We start from the raw sequence: 11,138 nt of genomic DNA on the forward strand, positions 1-11,138 counted from the left end.
TTCATTTCATTTTAACCTTTAATGGCATACAAATTATTTCCATTTAAAAGAGAAAAGAGAAAACTTTTAAAACATTTAAAAGAGAAAACTTTTAAAACATTTAAATATGGGTATTTAAAATGCTTTCCAAGAATTTAGCCACTGCCAAGGTGATCGATGGATTACAGTCACTTAGCAGAAAGCGAGTGGCCTGGAACTTGGAGTGCTCAAGTCTTGGAAGCAGCAGAGGGTGAATTAAAATCATGCGCAGGTTACTGTGAAGACAGCATTCCAGAAGAAGCTATGGGTTATGGTTTCCTATAGATCCCACATCCCCAACGGCATAGTCTCTGGATGTTTAGGGATCTGGAGGTATCTCCCTGAGGTTCTCAGCTGATGGGGAAAATATTGAGGCGCATAGCATGAATGCACGACGTTGGTTGATGGATAACAGAGATGAGAGATATGTTAGCTCTTGCTCTGTAACTTGGTTGTATTCCGAGGGAGCGGGGAGAGCATACAGCCATGCTTTGTTGGATAGAAACAATACGATGTTCCAGATCCCTCAGTCTTTGTAGGATCTGATTGAAAAAATAATATGCAGTTCACTTATCAGTCCCAACATTGTCCAAATCAAATCCTATGGTTCTGATTTTGTTCTCACAATGACTTTGAACCAAGTAGAATTGAAAATTGTCTTTAAAAGGTTTGAGTTTATATCACCGCCTGCAAGTGATCTTAAAATGTATTTTGAGCCAATACTTTATGGTGGCAATCCAAGCTTCCTAGTTTCCACATACTAGAGGCCAACTTCAGGACATAAAGTTGGATAGGGTGACACCTATTCGGGACTCCCAAAATCCTTCTCAGAAAATAATAGTTTGGATTTGTTCAACATCACGTTGGAAATCGCCATCCAAATTGGGATGCCGTATTAAGAGGGATTTTTAGGGCAACAACTCATTTGGAAAATTTTTTTTAATAATGGCTTTTACTCGATTGGTTTCCTTTTCCGTAGTAAAATTGGATTACTACCAGACATGGTACGGGTCTGGTTGATGAGATTAAGCAAGGATCTATGAAGGGACCATTTTAGATTGTATTGAAAAGTGATCCCTAAATATTTAAAGGATTGTTACCTGCTTGATCTCAATATTGTTGATTTTCCAGGAAAAGAGGACCTTCCTAGTTTTTGGAAAATCTGATTATTTTGACTTCCTCACTGTTTAGTTTTAGTTTGTTGAGATCACAGTAGTCAAAAAAAGCTCTTAGATATCTCTTTTGAGTCCAATGGATGTTTGGGATAAAAATAACAGCACCGTCCAGGCATAGAGAAGAGGAGTGGAACGGGACATTGTCCAATTTTAGGAGGATGGCCATTGGACTTTGCTAAGAGTGGTTTCTAGAAGGAATCGTTTATGTAGATGTTAAAGAGATGAGGTGCCACATATCATCCCCTGTCTGACCCCTCTGGTGATTGGAATTTTTTCCAAGATAGTGTACCAGTTTGATCTAATTTGACCTTGACAAGTGGTGTTTGCTATATAGTTTACTGAATAAGCATAAGTAATCGATGGCTCCAATTTGGAGATAGAAGTTAATTTTGGACCATAGGGATACTTCTAGAAATTGCGTATCAAATGCACTACTCAGATCTAAAAAGGCTGTGTATATAATTTCCCTTGACCCTTGGATTGATATTTGTTTGTTTGCCAGAGTGTAGAGGGTTAGGCAATGATCCATGGTAGATTTTCCAGATTTAAACCCAGCTTGTTCATCTGTGGGCCTGTGATGTTGTTTTCAGTCATCCATGTTTTTTAACTTACTTTCGAGGTATTTAGTATAAACCTTCCCAATAATGGACAGGAGGCTAATTGGTCGAAAGTTTCCAGGATCGTTAGGTGGAGTCCTTTTTTGTGGATTGGTGACCATTATTATTGATGATAAACCATCGTCTCGAATTGAACCGTTATTGGTCAAATGTAAGTGAACAATTTAACCAAAATTGATTCCACCATTCGAACATGGTGGACGGGACTTCACTGAGGAATCCCGTCCAATCAAGGCATCTTATTTTTTTCTTGAGACTTTTTTTATAATAGTCGATAGTACATTTGTCTCTAGTGCGGTCCCACATTGGGGAGATCAGACTAATTGTGGTTTAAACTTTGCGCTTCAATGAAATTCATTGCTGGGTTCAAGTTAAAAGAGGTTGAGTAATGCTGTATCCATTGCTGTTCAGTGATAGTTGTTCAGTGTGATTTTGATTACTAGTGCCATTTACAATTGACCATGCAAATTTCTTGCATGTTTGTTGGAATTCAGGGCTTCATGAAGTATATGCCATTGTTTGGTTTTGATGGAAGTTTTTTCTTTTCCTTAATGATTTGTTGGTGAAGTTGTTTTGATTCCTTGTAAGAAGCCAGAGGTAAGATGAAGTGATTAGGGTTAAAGAAAATTCTTAAAGTCTTTTCGAAGACGCCTTTTGGATTAGAATACATTCATCGTCGAACCAACCAGCTCCCCGTCTTTACTAAGAGCGGGTCGAGGGCCAAGCAGTGAATAGTTAGGTGAAATTCTTGGTAAAATAATCCATCACAAGGGGAGTTGTCATTATTAATTATTGCTTCTTTCATATCTGAGAAGGCCGTTGATTTTAGAAGCATTGCCAGGGGAATTAGCTGTATTGGTAGTCCAGTAGATCCCTCTTATAGAAGTCACTCTATCTGTTTTGTTGGTTGTTTCAGTGTTGGAAAAAGTATTTGGTCTCAACTTCTGGAATTCTATGAAGGCTAGTGGCAAGGTGATCACTCTGTTCGGTTATCTATGTCAAAGGTATGAATATGATCCATGTGGTTTCCAGGGGAGCAAAGGCCAAAAATCAACGGTGCTGCATCCCCTGGTGAGAGATGTACAATATGAGCCTCTACGAATTGAAATTTATTTGATTCCTCGTTGAGAATTGGCTCTTTATTTTGAGATTGGCAAAAGTCAATTAGGTGTAGCTTACCTCCTTTATTAGTCTTGGTGTCTCTTGTACAACATTAAGTTGTAGCTACTTTCCTCTTCCTGGGCTGAATGCGAGGCAGCATCAAGGCCTATTCTAGCATTTAGATGGCCCATTATAAGGAAAAAAGATTGTTTGGAATTTTCCAGCTCCATAGTGTTGATATAGTCTGTGAGCTGATTCCATTGCATATTAAGGTCAATGTCTGAATCTGTTGGAGGTAGATAGGTGTTTATTAGCTAATGAAGTGATTTACTGTTTCAGGGTCATCAGGATGGCTCTGTGCAATTGGGTTGCAGGAGCTCTTGATATTGCAAGAGAAGGCATTTAATGTTTCCTTGATCAGGAAACAAAGGCCACAGCTTCTGATATCTGCCTTTTCTCTTTGTTGTTTTTGAAGCCTGGTAAGTGATAGGAGAAATAGCCTTTTAGTTTTGGGGCTTCAGCTGCTCCATGTTTCTTGGAGTAGAATGCAGTCTAATTTAGCTAGATAGTCTATTAGGTCATTGTCTCCTTTTTGAATTCCATCCAGCAATATTCCATGCCAATATTTTGATACTTAAATTCGAGGATGTAGATCGGGAGCCTAGATCAATCCTAGCTGTTCCAGTCTATTCAAGCTATCACCCCTATCCTGGAATACACAGCCGTTTGTTCTTTTTTCGCTGGAAATCCTGTGGCTTTCAGATAAATGTAAAGTGTTCTTATTTGTTGTAGAAAAGATTTCCAGATCATTTTGGGCATTTGTAGGAGGATTAATTTCAATGCACGCTGTAGTTTGCAGAGTTTGAGTTGTTCCTGTTGGAATGTTTATTTGATTAGGGATCTGATCTAATACTGTATTGATTTGAGGAGAAGAAGGTCTGTTTTGTGAATTTTGCTGTCCTTTGGGCATTGCTCCATGCAATTCATCACTTGAAGGAAATTACTTGTATTGGAGCTTTCAAGGCAAGTTCTTGAGCCCATGATTTCCCTGCTTTCTCATCAGCCTGGGCATTGTTTAAGACTTGACTTGTCCATCTGTCAAGTTCCAGCTCAATAAGGGTGCTGGGGGTGTATTTTTGACTATCCAAGTTCTTGGATCTCTGAAGGTTTGTTATTTTTATCTGCAGGTATTGAATTCATCTTGTAAAGGCAGTGGTCTACGATCCATTAGACTGGGTTCCTTTTGGTGATGGTAATTCTTTGATGCAATCATCCTGTTTCTTGATGGGCTCCAAGCATGGCCTAAAGAGCACATCTATTTAAAGATGCCATTTTGCTCCTGCCCGATTCCTGCCCAATCTCATGGGAGTTTTGTGTTCAAATCACATTGACACCTTTTCCTTCACTTTTCCTGAAGCTGAGTGTCTCCATATAGTTCTTGTGTGTAACTCTGGGCCATGTACGTTTCCCCTATATTGGTGTCATTTCAGTGATCGTCCATGTTGGGTGAGTGGACTGCTTTGTAGATTAGTGGAGTGCACGGGTGATGTCTTGAAAAACCCGTGATAAAGTCGCCAAGCCTTTGGATGCCAGCCAGGCTCTTCTGCGCCCAGCAGCTGTGAAATTCTGGATGAGTTAAAAGTTAACAAAGCTCTTAATTGAGTGATTTTAAAGTTCATCATTTCAACTGAGTATAAATTGACTTCGGTGGTAATCTTCCTTTAATAGTATACCGAGATGATGCTTGGCCAGAGAAGGTTTACTCCAGTCAGGGACTGTGCCTCTGTATTTGCCACGCATGGATAAGCAGATTTTGTTAGATGAGAGTATTAAGCTGCATGGATTCTTAGTTGTTCTGCTTTTTTGTGGAAATTTGGTACTTGTGCCTTTAACAGGAGTGGTCTTTATGGCACTAGGCTGTATCTCTCTTTGTGCAGTTAATTGTGCTTCAGTACATTCCTGCTTTTTTAAGGTCCATTAACTTCATTCATTTCCACCATTTAGCAAACCTGAGGTTCATTGTATATATATTCTACTGTCCCCACTAAAAGGGACAATAAGCTAAATAGCTCATGCTGCTCCTTTCTGTTTCCAGTATGGTTACCGTCATGCACTCCTCAGATTATGTTAATCAGATTCGTTCACTCGGCTTGTTTACTGCTCTTGCGCTAGACATTCCTGTTTCTATTCTAACTTTCTGATGAAGCTTCTAATGGGACTTTTATCTCTCTCGGCACTGGTTCATTATCGGCTAAGATTTCAGGTACACCGGGTTTGTTACTGGAATTTCCAGCAAAACTCGGATTTTTTGGTTTGTTTAGCCGTGGGGAGGAGAGAGTTTTCTTCCAGCTCTCTAGTCCGCTTTTTTTTACTCCCCATGTTAAATTTAAAGCCAAAGAGTTACTCCCATACAAAGTTGTATTCTTCTTTAAGAAAGAAAGGAGAAGTTACCAGGAAAGCTATAAAGAAGTAATTAGAAAAAAATAAGCAAGCCTTATCGGAGAAGATTTTCGAACGGCCACTCCTGAAGAACCGGAACCGGAACCTCCATTCATTCATTCCGGTTGGCAGCACTTCCTGTAGCTGCTGCTTTATACCTGTGTCACCAGCCTGTGTCCGGAGAACTCCCAAAATCAGCTTCCACCCCCCCTCGGGTCTCAAAAAAAAGTTAGGGGGGGTGTCTGGTATAAGCTTTTGAGGATGCTGGACACAAACCTCACAGTAGTAGCAAAGAAAGGCTGTGTTTTTTTCACATGCAGTTAGTGTGGAAACATGCCTTGCTGATTAGAATCTGCTCATCTAGACAGGGTGTTTTGTGCTCCTGTGACCTTTCCCACTCTTTGTAGGGTTGCCCTAAGAAACCCATGCAAAAACTTCGGTGGGTACAAAATAGGACAGCCTGCTGCCAGAGGAAGCCCAGTGGTGGGAGTATATAAGACCCATCCTGAAGCAGCCTAGTTCCTTGTAGAGGTCCGGAAGTTTCCTGCTCTCCTGGCTTTCCACAAACTACCAAAAGCAGAATGGAATTATTCAAGAGGGCTTTTCCACGCAGGCAGCAGAGTGGCACTGTACGAAAAGATTCACAAAGTTATGTAGATAAGTTATCGAGGACTGCAGTCTATGCTACTATGTTGTGTAACCCTGAGTCACTCTAGAGGCTAAAGAGTTTGGAAAGTGCATATAGGAAAGAAAATAGGCCATCTTCCCCAAAGACAGAGGGGGCTTCAGGAAAGGTCTGAAATCTCCGAAGGGCTCTGGCCTTGTTATAAAACTGCATGTTAATATTCTAGGGCTACACAGAACTCCTGAAAAGACAGAAGAAACGACACCCCAAAGGCAGAGCAGAGCTGCAGGTGCACTCACCTTTAAGGAGATGGCTAGACAGAAGTCAGAAAAGACTGGACACTGGTCTGTTGGAGCTCAACAGGCCTGAAGTGTTACATGTTCATTACTGCTCTACATATTTGATTGCTGTTCTATACATTATTTATGATGAAAAAGAAAAGATCAAATCTGAAGTCCATCTACTGTTGTTTTCATTAATATTAAGTGTCATCAGGTGGAATCACACTGTCAAAGATGTGAACCTCCACAGTTCTTCATTAGGAACTTTGAATTAAGTAGGAGTTGCATTTCGCTTACTGAAACTAGGATCCTACTGTGCAATTTTTGGATTATTTAATGTGTCATGTTAAGACTTACACTTTGCTTCAGTTCTGTTTTTAGATCTGACTCCTACAACCCTAATCTTTACTGTATTGTTTACTGAATACCCCATCTTGTTGACAGTATTGACTCACACTTGAGTCCAAGTGAGAAAGGCAGACTGTAAATGATATCAATAAAATTAAAATAAATTTTGCTCCCACTAGTGGCATTGACCACTAGAGCCGTCTGTAGTCCAGAGCCTGCCTACTTGAAGGGGCAGCCTCTCCTGGAAGCCCTCGCTAAAGTCTGCATGGCCACCTCCTGGGTTTGCTCTTTTGCCAGAGCAGCTTCCACTCTGGGGAGTGGTTTGAAACCCTCCTCGGGCCCAGTTTTTGCAGGCTGGCCTGTTTTGCCAAGGTCTTTCAAGGCATTCTGGCATTAGTAGCCAAGTTAAGCCACTAGGCTTGCTGGGGCTCTGGGTTGGGAAATACTTGGAGATTGAGGGGTGGATCTTGAGGAGGGTGGAGTTTGGGGAAGGAAGGGACTTCAATAGGGTCAAAGGCCATAAAGTCCACCTTCCAGGGACGTAGGTATAGATTTTTATGGGGGGAGTGCGGGGGGGCCACACCCCCACCCGCCCCTAGGGCATGGCTACACGCCACCAAGTTCCCACCCTGGCCTAGCACTGATAAAAGCAGTTCTCTGAGGTTGGAGACGGTAGACTCCCCCGCTTCTGCTCCCTCCCTGCTGCCCCACCAGCTGGGCTCCCCAGCTGGCAGTTCGCTTCTGGGCAGAGGCAAGGAGGGAAAATGGAGCCCAGTGCAAAATCTGGAGTCTTGTGCCGCCCCTCCATGGCTGACCCATTGTCTCAAAAGAATCCACCCCCCAAACAGGGCATCATCACTTTTTTTAATGGTGTTTAAACTAGGGAGCCCAAATTCTCCTTTTAAATCCACCTAAAGGGAGAATCTGAGGTCCCTAGTTAAAACAACATAGAAAGTGATGTTGTTTTGGGGTGTGAATTATCCCCCCAACCCTGAACAGCATCACTTTCAATAGTATGAGTGGTTAAGAGCAGGTGCAGCTCCATCTGGAGGAAACCTGGTTTGATTCTGCCTGCTCAGCCTTGAGCTGTGGAGGCTTGTGGGGGAATTCAGATTAGCCTGTTCACTCCCACACATGGCAGCCTGGGTGACTCTAAGGCTAATCACAGCTTTTCAGAGCTCTCTCAGCCCCACCCACCTCACAGGGGTGCTTGCTGTGAGGGGGGAATGGCAAGGAGATTGTAAGCCCCTTTGAGTCTCCTACAGGAGAGAAAGGGGGGTTATAAATCCAAACTCTTCTTCTTCTTCTTCTAAACTGGGGACCTCAGATTCTCTCTTTAAATTCATGCCAACGGGGATGGATTTAAAAGGATGAATCTGTGAAACAGGGGAGTGCCTACATCAGGGGGGTGCAATTGTTAAGAGCTAGTAGCACCTGAAACTCTTCAGGGTATCTTTAGGTGACTCTTCTAATGACACCATCAGGTTTGGTGAAGTTTGGTTCTCAGGGGTCCCAGGCTATGGATCTCTCAAAGGTGTAGCCTCCCATCTCAGTGACTCCCTTTGAAAAAACAATGGGGGATGGGGCACCTCTTTGCACAGAGTCCATAGCTTTGGACCACTCCATACAGTCTTCACAAAACCTGGGTGGTATCAGTAAGCGACTCTCCTGATGATACCTCCCAGGTTTGGTGATGTTTGGTTCAGGGTGTCCAAAGTTATGGACCCTCAAAATGTAGACCTCTATCTTCTATTAGCTCCCATTGGAAACAATGGAGGATGGGGGAACTTCCCTTTGGGAAATCCATAACTTTGAACCCCCTGAACCAAACCTCACCAAACCTGGGTAGTATCATAAGGAGAGTCTCCCAAACAATCCCTGAAATTTTTAGTGCTGCTAGCCTAAACAATGCGCCCCCGGCTGGCCAAAAACCAAAAAAACACTAAATATGTTTTAAAAACCCACAAACGGGGGGCGGAGCTTCAGACATGACTGGGGGGGGTTGAACCCGAGAACCCCGCTTACCTACGTCCTTGCCACCTTCCAAAGCATCCATTTTTCCCAGGTGTGCTGATCTCTGTCGCTTGGAATAGCAGGAGATCTTCAGTCACCAAATGCAAAATGGCAGCCCTGAGGGTAGCCAATTCTGGGTTAGGAAATTCCTGAAGATTTGGGACAGAGTTTTGAAAAGGCCGTAAGAACCCCTAATGACAAAGGGAGGACAGAGTGAGAGTCCCACAGCAGCTATAGTGTCTACCTTTCAAAGCAGTCATTTTCTCCAGGGTGGTCTCAGTTGTAATTGCAGATCTGTAGGGTCTGGAAGGCTGGCAAACCTAGATGGAAGGCATACTTCATATGTCAATGTTGGTAGGGAGACTGTCAGTGGCATAGTGGTTAAGAGCAGGTGCACTCTAATCTGGAGAAACCAGGTTTGATTCCCCGCTCTGCTGCTTGAGCTGTGGGAGGTTTTATCTCTGAGGAAGTCTAGGATTAGCTTGTGCACACTTGAACTACAAAGCCAGCTGGGTGACCTTAACAATTGCTAGTGCACAGCTCTTGGAGCTCCCCTCAAGGCCCACCTACTTCACAGGGTGTTTGGGGGGTGGGGAGGGAAAGCAGATTGTCAGCCCCTTTGAGTCTCCTTACAGGAGAGAAAAGGGGGATATAAATCCAACTCTTCTTAAACTGAATGAAACAAGAATTTTAATGTTTTGTTCCTAACATTGGCTGGTCACTTACCACAGTGAGAAAGGTGGAATTAAAATATTTTAAGAAACAAATTAAATCTACTGTAGTGTCAGGACTGATGTAGTCACTTCCACCCATAAAAGCACTCTTTCTGAATGGTTTCTTCTAAACTGTGCCCTTGAAATTTCAGATACTGAAGTTTAAAAAATGGCCACTTAGAGAACTGAAGGCTAACTACATTTACAAAGGTATGTTTTATGCCCTTGTTCCTGTGGCTTGAAAATAGGTTGCACAATTTTTTCCTTTCTTTCCCCCAGCTAAAATTAAATATGATTTAATTAGCCATTGTTATAATACTATTGACTTTACAACTTGGTTATGAAACTGTCCCTGATGTGCTCATCCGCTCCAGGTGGTCTGGGGGAAATTAATGAGAATTTATTCTGGAAACCATCTTATATATGCAAGGCAAAGTTTCTGGATACAAGGATCAATTCCAAATAAGATCAATTTTGCATTTCACCTCATTATGCAAATAGTCTCTCTTTTTATTGAACTGGTATCAATATTTTTAAAGTTAATATCCAAATCTAATTGTCTTGTCTTGGTGAAGCTGGAGGAACATAAACAGTTGAAACAGCATGCTTATATTCTGACATTATTTTTAACACATTACCTTTGATAAGATCAATATTAGCATTAATGAATTCTACATTTTACTTCATTATATCAACTCTGGGGTGGTGTCTCTCATTTTTCCTGTGTTATCCACTTCAGCCGTAATGGGGAACGTTTCTGTAACGATCTCTATTATAAACCTCTGCAGATCAAAAACCATTCCAAATTATTTATCACGAAACCCATTTGGTCTAATGGCATTAGTTATAAACATATTCATTTACTGGAGACAGAGATATGCTTCTGTCCTACTGTTCTGTGAGAGTGTGGGTGTGCTTATGCCTGATACCACACAGTTTTTTCAGCTTGTTTATGTGGCTTTACAAGAGGAGGAAGTTTTTCCCGTGTTCTCAATCAAGGCTGGCCTTTGTCTGCACACAGCAGAGACACAGACTCTTAGGGGCTCTCTGCAGTGTTCACACAAAATGTTTATGTTCATTTGTGAGTCAAAGCCTAGTGGACCTGAATCCAGCAGCACCTTAAAGACCAACAAGGATATGAGCCTCCAAAGTGTACGTAAGATTCGGGTGCCAGGGTGGTTTCCTGGTTGCATGGTCTGTAGCAGTTCTAGCAGCATTCTCTCCTGGATGTTTAGCTGCTCTCACCATCCGCGGCTGCTGGCATCTTCAGAGGATCTCTCATCTTCAGAGGATCGCCAGCCACAGATGCTGATCTCTGCAGCCCGGAAACCACACAGCCCCCCAGTGATTCCGGCCATGAAAGCCTTCGACAATACAAAGTCGAATCTCCCTTTGTCAATAATGTTGCCCAGAGTCAGTGGGCAGCACAGAGAGGCGACAGGCAGCCCACCTCCTCTGGACTTCTCAAGGACGGAGGAGCAGAACCCCTTGAAACCACCGCAGGCAAGAGGAGGGGCCCCACAACATGCAGCAGGGCCCTCGGGCAAGCTGGACGGAGCCACTAGGCGGCCGGGGAGCAACTGTGGTTCGCTGCAGCCAAAGGCGGGGTCATGGCCAGGCCAAATGGCAGAGGCGGGCCCTGGAAGTCCTGTGCGGGAGGGGCCAGGGAGTGAGAGGGGGGTTGGTAGCTGCAGGGGCAGGAGCGATCCCACCAGAAGGCAGCCCAGCAGAGTGAGGGGTGGGTCAGGATGGGGGGGATGGAGTCAGGAGGGTGGGAGAGAACACATGACAACGGCAGGGGCGTAATG

Source organism: Sphaerodactylus townsendi, linkage group LG08, assembly GCF_021028975.2.
Source record: "Sphaerodactylus townsendi isolate TG3544 linkage group LG08, MPM_Stown_v2.3, whole genome shotgun sequence".
In the NCBI taxonomy this organism is placed as follows: domain Eukaryota; kingdom Metazoa; phylum Chordata; class Lepidosauria; order Squamata; family Sphaerodactylidae; genus Sphaerodactylus; species Sphaerodactylus townsendi.